This window comes from Pan paniscus, chromosome 4, assembly GCF_029289425.2.
Source record: "Pan paniscus chromosome 4, NHGRI_mPanPan1-v2.0_pri, whole genome shotgun sequence".
Classification (NCBI taxonomy): Eukaryota; Metazoa; Chordata; class Mammalia; order Primates; family Hominidae; genus Pan; species Pan paniscus.
Window position 1 is genome coordinate 7,613,968 of NC_073253.2, and position 12,583 is coordinate 7,626,550.

General features: G+C 42.0%; 1 long non-coding RNA gene across 1 annotated transcript; it reads right to left on the reverse strand.

Moving 5' to 3' along the window:
* On the reverse strand, window positions 1–10,236 carry LOC134730416 (uncharacterized). The gene is made up of 5 exons (XR_010112172.1): window positions 10,078–10,236; window positions 4,899–5,027; window positions 1,403–1,586; window positions 562–643; window positions 1–174 (listed from the first exon to the last, which is right to left on the reverse strand). It is a non-coding gene; the product is annotated as an uncharacterized LOC134730416 (long non-coding RNA).
* Between the last annotated feature and the right edge of the window lie 2,347 nt (window positions 10,237–12,583).

Here is a 12,583-nt window from a genome sequence, read left to right on the forward strand (position 1 = left end):
AACAGAGGCAAATTTTCACTGCATTTACAACAGACATAAAGCATGACCCAAATTCATTTACTGATGAATGAGCTTGAATGTCATGAACTTCAATTACTTCTGTAGAACAGGGGCAAGAAGGCTTCTCCCATCTTCCTCCCAGATGTTTGCTTTGAATGCATAATGTTTCAAACACTGAAAAGAATTATATAAAATTAGCACCGTCAATAGTGTTGATACTGTTATGAGATGCTATTTGAAAAGGGCAGAGAGAACCAAATGAGTTTGCATAACTTTCAGTACTATAGATGACCCTCTTTGAACAAGAAGGCCATTTGTCTTCTACATTGAGGACATAGTCCTACTGACGGGAGCACAAAACAAGGATTGTTCTAGACAAGAGAGCTTGTTGATTGAGTCCAAATGTAAAGAAAGCTTTTTTAATATGAAGAATAAAATGCACAGAAGTTGATTAAAGTCTGGATTCTTTCCCTGGCAGTAGTTAGAATAATTTATGCATTTTCCCTCTAAAGTTTCCTGTCTGATTACACCGAGGAGAACAAAGTCATTAAAGGCAATTACCATGTTAATAGACAAGAGATTGAGAACGCTGAAGGTTGGGTAAGTCCATCTTCCTGTCACACACAGTAGTTTTCCCTTCTGCCTGTAGGTTTCCAAATGAATATGAATTGGTAATCAGCATGTTTCATATTCATAATGCAATCAAAATGCATATTTGATTGAATGCCTCATTTAATAAACCAAGAAAATATTCATAACAGTTGTGATAATTAGGGTTTTAAAAAAATTTTTATTGAGGTATAATTACATATAGTAAAATGTGCAGATCTTAAGTGCATACTGTGATGTTTTTTAAAAATGTATGTACCTGTGGAAACCACATCCAGTAAAGACATACAGCACTGCCTTCAACCTAGACAGTCTTTCATGTTTATTGGCATATATTCTCTTTCCCATACCTAGAAAGACCACCATGCTGAACTATGTTCCCATAGATTAGCTCTGCATGTTCTGGAGCTTCATAAAAAAGGAAATGTCTAGATATCATATCTAAGTCTGCCTGCTTTCACTCAGCATAGTATTTCTGGTATTCATCCATGTTGTGTGCACCACTAGTTCATTTCTTTCTACTGCTATTATTCCATAGTATGAATATATCACAATTTGTTTATTTATTCTCCTGTTGATGGATTTTTGGATTGTTTAACATTCTTGCTATTATAAATAAAGCTGCAATAAACACTAGTGTACAAGTAGTTTGTGTAGGCATATGGTTTCATTTCTGCTAGAGAAATACCTTAGAGTTAAATTGCTGGATCATAAATAAGGTAGGTGCACATTTAATTTTATAAGAAACTACCAATTAGTTTTCTACAGAAGTTACACCATTTTGCATTCCTACCTGTGAGCATGAGACATCCAGTTGCTCTATGTCCTGTCTGGCATTTGGTGTTGGAAGTCATTCAAATTTAAACCACTGTAGTGTCTGTATGGTGGTTTTCATTTGCATTTCCATGATGACTAACGGGGTTAAACATCTTTTCATGTCTTTTATGGTCATGTTTATATCTCCTTTTTTGGAATATCTGTGAAAGGAAAATAAATTTTGGGACTCCCAAATCACTAAGGGAAAGGGAAAAATCAAGCAGGGAATTGCTTAGGGCAAACCTGCCTCCCATTCTATTCCTAAAAAAGGTAGCTACTAAGATAAAAAGGTGACATACCTCCCTCACAAGGAATTTCCTCCCGGACAAAGGACAGAGAGAACCCAAAGTCATCCCTCTGTTCACTGAGATAAATGCATATGTGATTGCCTCCTTTGGAAAGGCTAATCAGAAACTCAAAAGAATGCAGCCATTTGTCTCTTATCTATCTATGACCTGGAAGCCCCCTCTTCGCTTCCAGTTGTCCCACCTTTCCAGACGGAACCAATGTACATATATGATTGATGCCTCATATCTCCCTAAAGGCTACAAAACCAAGCTGTGCCTCGACCACCTTGGGCACATATCATCAGGTGTGTCATCGGCGTGTGTCCTTAACTTTGGCAAAATAACCTTCCTAAATTGACTGAGACCTGTCTTAGATATTTGGGGCTCACATATCTATCCAACTCCTCTGAAAATTTTTACTGGATTGTCTGTCTTACTGTTTTTGACATGTAGCAGTTCTTTATGTAATTCAAATTCAAGTCCTTTGTCATATATAGGTTATGAACATTCCTCCTAGTTTATGATGCGCTTTTTTTTTTTAACACTCTTTTGAAGAATAGAAATTTTTAATTTTCATGAATCCAGTTTACTTTTCTTTTTTTCTAATAAAGTGTTTTGCAATCTCTCTGAGAAACGTTTGACTACATATATCACAAAAAGGATTTCCCTCAGGTTTTTTATAGAAAGTTTCAAAATTTTAGCTTTTATGTTTCATCTGTAATCCATCCATTTCTGTTCATTTTCATGTTAGGGATAGATAAAATTTCAATTGTTTTTATACGAATAACCAGTTGTTCTAGTATGATTTGCTAAAAAAGACTTTCCTTTCCCTTACTGAATGACATTGGCACAATTGTCAAAATTAATCTTTCTGCATATATGCAGATCTGCTTTTGGACTCTATTCAGTTTCATTCATCTATCCTGAAACCAGATCGCACTATCCTGATGACACGGTAACTGTACAGTAACTCTTAAAATGAGGACTGTGGGCGGTGGCTCACGCCTGTGATCCCAGCACTTTGGGAGGCTGAGGCGGGCGGATCACAAGGTCAGGAGATTGAGACCATCCTGGCTAACACCGTGAAACCCCATCTCTACTAAAAATACAAAAACAAAATTAGCCAGGCGTAGTGGCCGGCGCCTGTAGTCCCAGCTACTCAGGAGGCCGAGGTGGGAGAATGGCGTGAACCCGGGAGGCGGAGCTTGCAGTGAGGCGAGGTGGTGCCACAGCACTCCAGCCTGGGCAACAGAGGGAGACTCCACTTCAAAAAAAAAAAAGAGGACTGTGGACTGTGCATCCTCCAAGGTTATTCATTTTCAAGGTTGCCTTGCTTGTTCTGAGTTCTTTACCTTTCGATGTAAATTTTAGTATTGATTTTGGTGTTTGTAATTATCTCCAAAAGAAGTCTTCTGGGATTGTTAAGACATATTTTAAAAATTTGTCTCCTTTATACTGACCTTCCAAACTACTACAGTAAATTGGGGGGGGGGGTGGTTAAAACAACAGTTCTCACAGTGTTATACGAGAAAAACTGGAGACTCCAAATTTTTCTTAATAATCCAAAATCAGTATTTGGTTTCTCAAGCTCATGAGTATACAGAATATAGAAAGATCATTGTTATGGTTTCAGATTTTACATTGCAATTAACCTTTAAAGAATTACTATAATTTGAGATTTGATGTGGTAACCAAAAAGACTATTTACAATTATCTGAGGAGGCTATTAAAATATTTCTCCCTTTTCCATCTGTATATCCATAGTAAGCCAGATTTTCTTCATATATTTCAACCAAAATGACATAACACAACAGATTGAATGTAGAAGCAGATATGAGAATCCGGGCATCTTTTATTAAACCAAACATCAAATAGACTTGCAAAAATGTGAATCAATACCACCCATATCACTATTTTTTTTGGTTTGGGAAAATATACTTTTCATTAAAAAAAGTTGTGTATACATGTGATTGGCTTATTAAGTTTAAATAAATGAATACATGTTTTTAAATCCCTCAGTTTGAATTCCTCATGTAATAAAAACTGATAAATAAAACCTACATCAACCACAGCTCATGTGATTTTAAGCATATTTTGACAATTCTTGAACAAATTCTAAAATACAATTTTCTCGGAAACTTATTTCTGTGTATTTCATTTTGAGAAGTGGTATTATATCAGGTTAGAAAGTAATAACAATGCCTTTCGTTTTAGATACATTCATTCCTTCATTCCTTTAGTTAGCACAAATTTTATGTACACATAATCCATCTTCTAGAATATGTGCTTAATTCAGTAGAAGGTGTACATAATTGGACTAATTTAATCCAAAGTAACATTTTTTATAACTCTGAGTAAATAAAACCAGACAGGTCTGAGTATTTCTTTGTGTTAAAATGTTTGTACCCAAAGAAAAGAGTTCTATTTTTCTTCCTTCAATTTCTTCTCTGATAATTCTTCTCAAGAAAAAAACTAGATATTTAATTTAATTCATGAATTCTAAAATAGTTTGGATATTTTAGAAAACATTTGTGTATTCATACCAATGACAATTTCATCTTTCCCATCTCTCCCATCCTCCAAAACTGTAAAAACGTTAGCCATAAGTACTCTTGTTATGGATTCATTTATTCAATGAACACTTACGGAGTGATGTGATGGAATTTGTCTGAAGGCTATCTGCATTCAATAAAGTAACTGTGAAATTCTTTCTAAAATAAACATTTCTTTTTTTAATGCAAAGAAAACTTGGAAAAACTAAACCATCTAGTACGTACGTGGGTTTCTACGAAGTAAATTCCACTCCTATTTAAAATGACAACTCTACCTTTTCATTTTGAATCAACATCCTACACAAAATTATATCCTTTATCCAGATTCATATGTTCAAAGTCATATTCTTCATACAATAGAAAAGCTGTAAAAACGCTCTTAACATTTTGTGCAAATCCAACTTCAACTTTAAAAAGAAAAATCTAAGATATAATAATAACTCCTACACAAAAATGATGACAACAGGCTCTGATATATAAATAGGTTATAAGCTTGGGTGTCCATGTGCCTTGAGAGGCTGATCTCTCAGCCATTTCCCTCACCAAGGCAAGGGTGCACAGGCACCTTCTCACATTCAGAGTAAAGAAAGCCTAGTGCTTTGGACCTAAGACATAGATAAAGGTAATGGCATACCTGATACATCACATTAAAGACACAGCAAGAGAAGAGGGTGGAACCACCCCGTGGAGGCCAGCCTCAGAACCTACACCCCTGCAAGAGGATGGCAAGTATGGGGATGACGTCAGCAGAATTACTGCAGCACTGAGAATGGTGAGAAAGAGAGAGACCTTAGAATCCCCTTATATAGTTTGGACGTTTGTCCCCTCCAAATCTCATGTTGAAATGTGGTTCCTAATGTAGGAGGTGGGCCTTGTGGGAGGTGTTTGGGTCATAAGGACAGATCCCTCATGGATGGCTTGGTATTGTCCTTGCAGTAATGAGTGAGTTCTTGCTCTGTTAGTTCGCACAAAAGAACCCGATACCTCCTCCTCTCTCTCTCTTGCCATGTGATGTGCCAGCTCCTTCTTCACCTTCCACCATGATTGAAAGCTTCCTGAGGCCTCACCAGAAGCCCAGCAGATACCAGTGCCATGCTTGTACAACCTTCAGAACCATGAGCCAAATCAACCTCTTCTCTTTATAAAGCTACCCAGTTTCCTGTATTCCTTTATAGCAACACAAAAATGGACTAACACATCCCCAGTGTAAACCCCTGAAACGGACGGAAATGGTCATCTGGTCCTCGGGTGGGCTCGTTCAGTGATAGACATTCACACTGCCGCAGCTCTTTTCTTAGGGTTTGGTTTTCACTGGCCAAGTCAATTGTCCTTTAGTTAACTTTAAACCTGCCTTCATGTAACGCCCACCAATTCTTCCTTCATGAGATAAGAAAGGAGTCACTGGCATGTTCCAGGGTCTGCTTCCCTAGAAGGTGGCCAGGGAGCAAAGTTGGATGTGATTTACGAGTGACCATTCCAGGATCAGCCACAGTCACAACAGGAAATAAACCATTAACCTATTTCCAGTGAAAAGGGACTCAGAATTTTACTTTTGTCTTTGGAAGAATAGAAATATAATTGGTCCTTCTGAATTAGATCATCTGGTCCCCAACAATGTTAATAGTTCATACCGCCTCCCTTGGGTCTCTCTTAGCTTTGGTGGAGGAAGATTTAAGAATAAAATGAACAATTCAGTTGTGCCTAGATCAGACACAGTAAACTCCTCGTGCAGCTGCCTATGGTTTGGCCCCAAAGGAGCATCTTCTGAAAAACGATGGGAGGAATGCTTGGGTTTTGCTTGACTTCATTCATAAATGAAGACGTTCCCACCCATTGTCTTGGGTTCCTGTTACTTATTTATGTAATGTTTAAAGGTGGCCAGACATATCGATAAATACATACTGGCTCAGGCTGACTTTCCGTAAGAGGAAGTGTGGTGGGGAGGAGGAAGAGGAGCAGACTCACTAGCACGAAATCACCCTGAAACCTCCTCAGCCACTTCCTAAGAAGATGCACTGAATCCACATGTGCTGTGTTCTCACCCATAGGTACATACAACACGGCTCATGCCACATGCTCCTTGCTGTTTGTTCAGTCAGTAACTGTTGAGAGCTAGGGTGTGCCAGGCACTAAGATAGGCAGGGAGGACAGGGTTACAAACAAAATGCATAAATAAATGTAATGCTGTGTAATATTCACACAGTGCTTCCACAGGCGCCAGGCATTCTCCCAAGCACCTTACGGATTTCAACTCGATCCTTGCAACGACTCTATAAAAAGGGGACTGTGGCACAGAAAGAGTCAAGTAATATGTCCAAAGCCACATATCTCATCAAAGATGGAGCCTACAATTTAGTAGAGTGGCTTTTAAATGTATTTGATCTCTTACCCAGAGTTAGAATAGCTTTTACATCATGATTCGGTATACAGGCACACACACACACACACACACACACACACACGCACAATTAAATACATATATCTGGAATTAAAGTGTCACCAACAATATGTATTTTACTACGTGCAGTGTACTGTCATATTTTCTATGCTCTTAACAATGTATTCTAATGTTATTAAAAGTATCTGTCCCCATTCACTAAACTGATGTCATGAGTCCCTCCTTAGTAAGTCACAAACAGAGAGTTTAAAAATCACTAATTTCATGGTAGGATCCTGGAGGGACATTAAAGGGATGGTCACAAAACAACTGTAATTTTTAAAGTCTGATATAGAAGCTCTAAGGACGGGGGTGGGAGTGGGAAAAAGAGAGGTCCCTCTGAGCCTAGGAATAAAAGGCAGGAGTGACTGGTCTGGATAAAGCCTGGAAGAGCTTTCTAGGGTTCTGTGACCAGTAGGAAGGGCCTGTGCACAGGCTTTGGGAGAGGAAGGAACTTGGTCCAGTGAAGAAACAAGAGAAGGCCAGCATGGCTGGAGAGAGTGGACAGCCGTAGTGGGGCATGGAATGAGGCAGGAGAAGGAGGCAGCCCCAGGTTACAGGAGATTTTGAGGCCATGGTAGAGTCTGGCCCGGAGTGATGAGCTCCAGAAGCAAATCATTAGGGAAGGGTGTACAGACAAATGAGGAGGCGGCATTGAGATGATCCAATGGACCTTGCATTTGCTTTGTGCAGTACCAGTCATGCTTGGGCCTCTGTGCTGTGCTGTGTGTGGTAAGCACTGTGGGGGTCTCTCTGCTAGCAGCTGCACCCAGCCCCAAGCTGCTGAGTTTGGCAGCTGATGGGTCACAGCTGCCCTCTTCTCTATTTATGGCCTTCTGCAGGACAGGGACTGTCTTGTCTTGGAGACCACATACCCCTCTTCCCTTAGCAGATAGGGCATCCAGCAGCCAATGGCCAACCACCATGGTGTCTCAAAGACTGGCCACCTAGCCTGATGAAGGGTAACTGTGGTGCAATTTGTGGACCTGCTTCTAGGGAATCTAACTCAAAGCATGCATAATGGGCCAAGGTCAGTGGCTCACACCTGTAATTCCAGCACTTTGGGAGGCTGAGATGGGAGGATCATTTGAGCCCAGGAAGTTTGAGACCAGCCTGGGCAATATAGTGAGACCCCTTCTCTAAAAAAAAGAAAAAATTAGCCAGGTGTTTGGCACACCTGTGGGAGCAACTACTTAAGAGGCTGAGGTGGAAGGATTGCTTGAGCCCGGGAGATGGAGGCTGTGGTGAGCTGTGATCATGCCACTGCACTCCAGCCTGGGTGACAGAGTGAGACTCTGTCTAAAAAAAACAAAACAACAGCAGCAACAACAACAAAAATGCATAAAGACTGATAAGGCTAGACAAGAATTTGGCCTAATGTTATGAACAGATATGATTTGGAATTCGATTAAAATGTGCTTTCTTTACCTGAATTTTACATTTCAACCAGTTCTGACTTTTGCATTGTTACAGACCTAGGAAATTATTATTACTATTTCAGAGATACCAGAAATACCCTCTCTGTTTCCTAATGTTTTCTTAATAAACCCTCCCATCACCACCCTGAATCCGAAATTCTCTCTACCATAGGGCCCTTCGCTACTTCCACCACCACTGTCTCCACCATCACCACCATCACCAACTTCATCACTACCACTATCACCACCATCATTATCACCACCACCTCCACCATCACCTTCATTACCACCACTGCCTCCACCATCACCACTACCTCCACCAACACCACCACCATCATCACCACCACCATCACCTCCACCGTCACCACCACCACCTTCATTGCCACTACTACCTCCACCGTCACCACTACCTCCACCAACACCACCACCAGGATCATCACCACCACCACCTCCACCGTCACCACCACCACCTTTGTTACCACCACTACCTCCACCAATACCACAACCAACGACCTCCACCATCACCACCATCACTACCACCATCACCATTATCACCACCACCTCCATCATCACCACCAGCACCTTCATTACCACCACTACCACCACCATCACCACCACAACCTCCACCGTCACCACCACCACTACCAACACCACCACCACAAGCACCAACTTCATTACCACCACCACCTCCACCACCACCACCACCACCTTCATTACCACCACTACCTCCACCATCACCACTACCTCCACCAACACCACCAACACCATCTTCATCACCACCACCACCACCATCATCACCACCCTACCACCACCTTCATCACCACCACCTCCACCATCACCATCAGCACCACCATCACCACCACTACCTCCATCATCACCACTACCACCTCCACCATAACCAACACCACCACCGTCACCACCACCACCTCCATCATCACCACCACCACTACCACCATCACCACCACCACCACCTTCATTACCAACACTACCTCTGCCATCACCACCACTGCCTCCACCATCACCACTACCTCCACCAACACTGCCAACATGATCTTCATCACCACCACCATCATCACCACCACTACCACCACCTTCATCACCACCACCACCTCCACCATCACCATCACTACCTCCACCATCACAATCACCACCACTGCCACCATCACCACCACTACCTCCACCACCACCACCACCACCTCCACCATCACCACCACCACCTCCACCATCACCACCACCACTACCACCACCACCATCACCACCATGACCTCCATCGTCACCACCACTACCTCCACCCCCACCACCTCCACCATCACCACCACTACTTCCACCACCCCCACCACCTCCACCATCACCACCACTACTTCCACCACCACCACCACCTCCACCATCACCACCACCACCATCACCACCATGACCTCCACCGTCACCACCACTACCTCCACCACCCCCACCACCTCCACCATCAACGCCACTACTTCCACCACCACCACCACCACCTCCACCACCACCACCACCACCACCATCACCACCACGACCTCCACCGTCACCACCACTACCTCCACCACCTCCACCATCAATGCCACTACTTCCACCACCACCACCACCACCTCCACCACCACCACCACCTCCACCACCACCATCACCACCACCACCACCACCATCACCACCACGACCTCCACCGTCACCACCACTACCTCCACCACCCCCACCACCTCCACCATCAACACCACTACTTCCACCACCACCACCACCTCCACCACCACCACCACCTCCACCATCACCACCACCACCATCAGCACCACCACTACCTCCACCATCACCACCACCACCATCACCACTACCTCTACTATCACCACTACCTCCACTATCACCACCATCATTACCACCACCACCCCCACCATCACCACCACCACCTGTACCACAATCACCACCACCACCTGTACCACAATCACCACCACCTTGCTGATTGGTCTTCATCCAACAGAAGGCATGTTGATTTTTCTCTCAAGGCCTCACATTAAGAGACTCAGAGAAAGACCTGTGATATGATATAATTTCAGGGCTGGGTGACTAAGTCTGAGCCAGATGCAGGTGCATCAGTAAAGGTCATATGCTCTACAGAAAGGGAGATGACCTCACAGATGCAGAGAGAAGCTAAGACTCACAGCGGCTACGACCTCAGAAAGGAAAAGAATGTTGTGGTTCTTGGTTCCTGACAGGCCCCTCAAGGCTGAACCTCCTCACATGTTGGAGCTTTAAAGATACAGCTGTATCAGGCCAGGCGTGGTGACTCATGCCTGTAATCCCAGCACTTTGGGAGACCGAGGAGGGAGATCGAGACCATCCTGACTAACATGGTGAAACCCCATCTCTACTAAAAATACAAAAAATTAGCCAGGCTTGGTGGTGTACGCCTGTAGTCCCAGCTACTCGGGGGGCTGAGGCAGGAGAATCGCTTGAACCCAGGAGGTGGAGGTTGCAGTGAGCTGAGATCGCGCCACTGCACTCCAGCTTGGGCGACAGAGTGAGACTCCATCTAAAAAATACAGCTGTATCAAATCTGCTTGTGCTTTGGCCATCTGAGAGGTGAGAATCTTCCGTTTTTGTTATTTGCAACCAATTCTTAAGTAAGTAACAATGTCAAATCAAAATAATCATAGCATATTATTAAAACATTATGAAAATATGTAGAGATATTAAATTTATTTGAGATATAAGCTTATGTAGCAATATTTACATGGACATCACCCTTGCTTCCTATATCCAAACCAGAAAATTCATAGAGTTGACGTAATCGAAAATACAGAATTTAAATCTTCATCTATTATCTTCGAAGTAAGGGATTAAGAAAGAATAATCCTATGATTCCCTCTCTTTACTAATTTATAGTATATTGCATTATGAATACATTTGACTCTCAAGTCAACAAGGAATGAAAGAGATTAAGCAATTTCATTAGTTATCTAACTCTAAAATGAATGATGTATTTATAATGATTCCGGATGCTGATACAGTGCAAACATGTTCTTACTGCAGCCAAAGCTGAATTGGCTGGGGAGAAATTCTGGATGATCATGAGTAAAATATTTCTACCTTCATACTTAAAGACGACAGAGAAAGAGAAAACACTGTAAAGGCAGCAAGATCATCATCTGGCACTTAATAAAGCTGAAAAGGTTCAGCTGCTGCTTCCAGCAGAACTCCAAATGAAGAAGTTATTTGTATCTTATTTTTCTTTAGCTCTTTTTACCCTATACCATACAGAGGTGTCGGCCACAGGGGAATGTCCAATGAATCATCTTGTTATGTTGCAGAACACAGAGGGCTTCTCTAGATTTTTTTTTTAATGGTTTTTGAGAAATAAAAGAGCGATATTCCTGACTCTTTCATTACTTCCTCACTGAGAGAGTTAACACTTTTAATTTCTGCTTGACAGCTGGGCATGGATTAAGCGTGTTAAGCAGGTAATCCCTTATCTTTCAAACCTAGAGATTTCCCCAATGGCATCTCAAAGATGTGCTTACAAGGCAATGTATATTTCGTTAGTTACTTACTGAACTGGAACTTGGTTTCCCGAAGGCTGTTACCAGGTGTTTTACCAGGTGACCCATGTCAAAAATGACTTATTTCTCATTAATTCAAAATAAGCACTTGAAGCAATGCCCTGATATGTTTAAATGATGTGTTTATATTGGCATAAATAATGAATATATTCTTGTTATTGTTTCTAGTCCTTGACTTAACATCAGAATGCTTTCTTTATTTTTTTTGAAGATTTTAAAAATATATTATAAATGGAACACAGTCATTTCAGAAAATGTGGAAAGTAAAAAAAAAAATTGTATGCGTAAGTCACCAATTCTTCCACCATCCACAGTTTATCACTTTTTTTTTTTTTTTGAGACGGAGTCTCGCTGTCACTCAGGCTGGAGTGCAGTGGTGCAATCTGGACTCACTGCAAGCTCCGCCTCCTGGGTTCACACCATTCTCCTGCCTCAGCCTCCCCAGTAGCTGGGACTACAGGTGCCCGCCACCACGCCCAGCTAATTTTTTGTGTTTTTAGTAGAGGTGGGGTTTCACCGTGTTAGCCAGGATGGTCTTGATCTCCTGACCTCGTGATCCGCCCACCTCGGCCTCCCAAAGTGCTGGGATTACAGGCGTGAGCCACCGCACCCGGCCTACAGTTTATCACTGATAAGGTTTCCTTGTGTGCTTACCTTAAACATTTGAAATAATGAGTGATCAATATTTTAACTATTCATTTAATACTATAGAATAATTTTCCCAACTTTTTTGAAAACATGAACATTAGGGATAGCTTAGCTTAAGTGCTCAATCTCATACTATCCTTTTAGATACTGAGTAACCCCTAAATGTGTGTACTTTGATCGCACTTGTACAAATTTCAGCAATCACGCTGATTTTCAGTATATATATCATATGAATCATGTGAATAAAATTCAG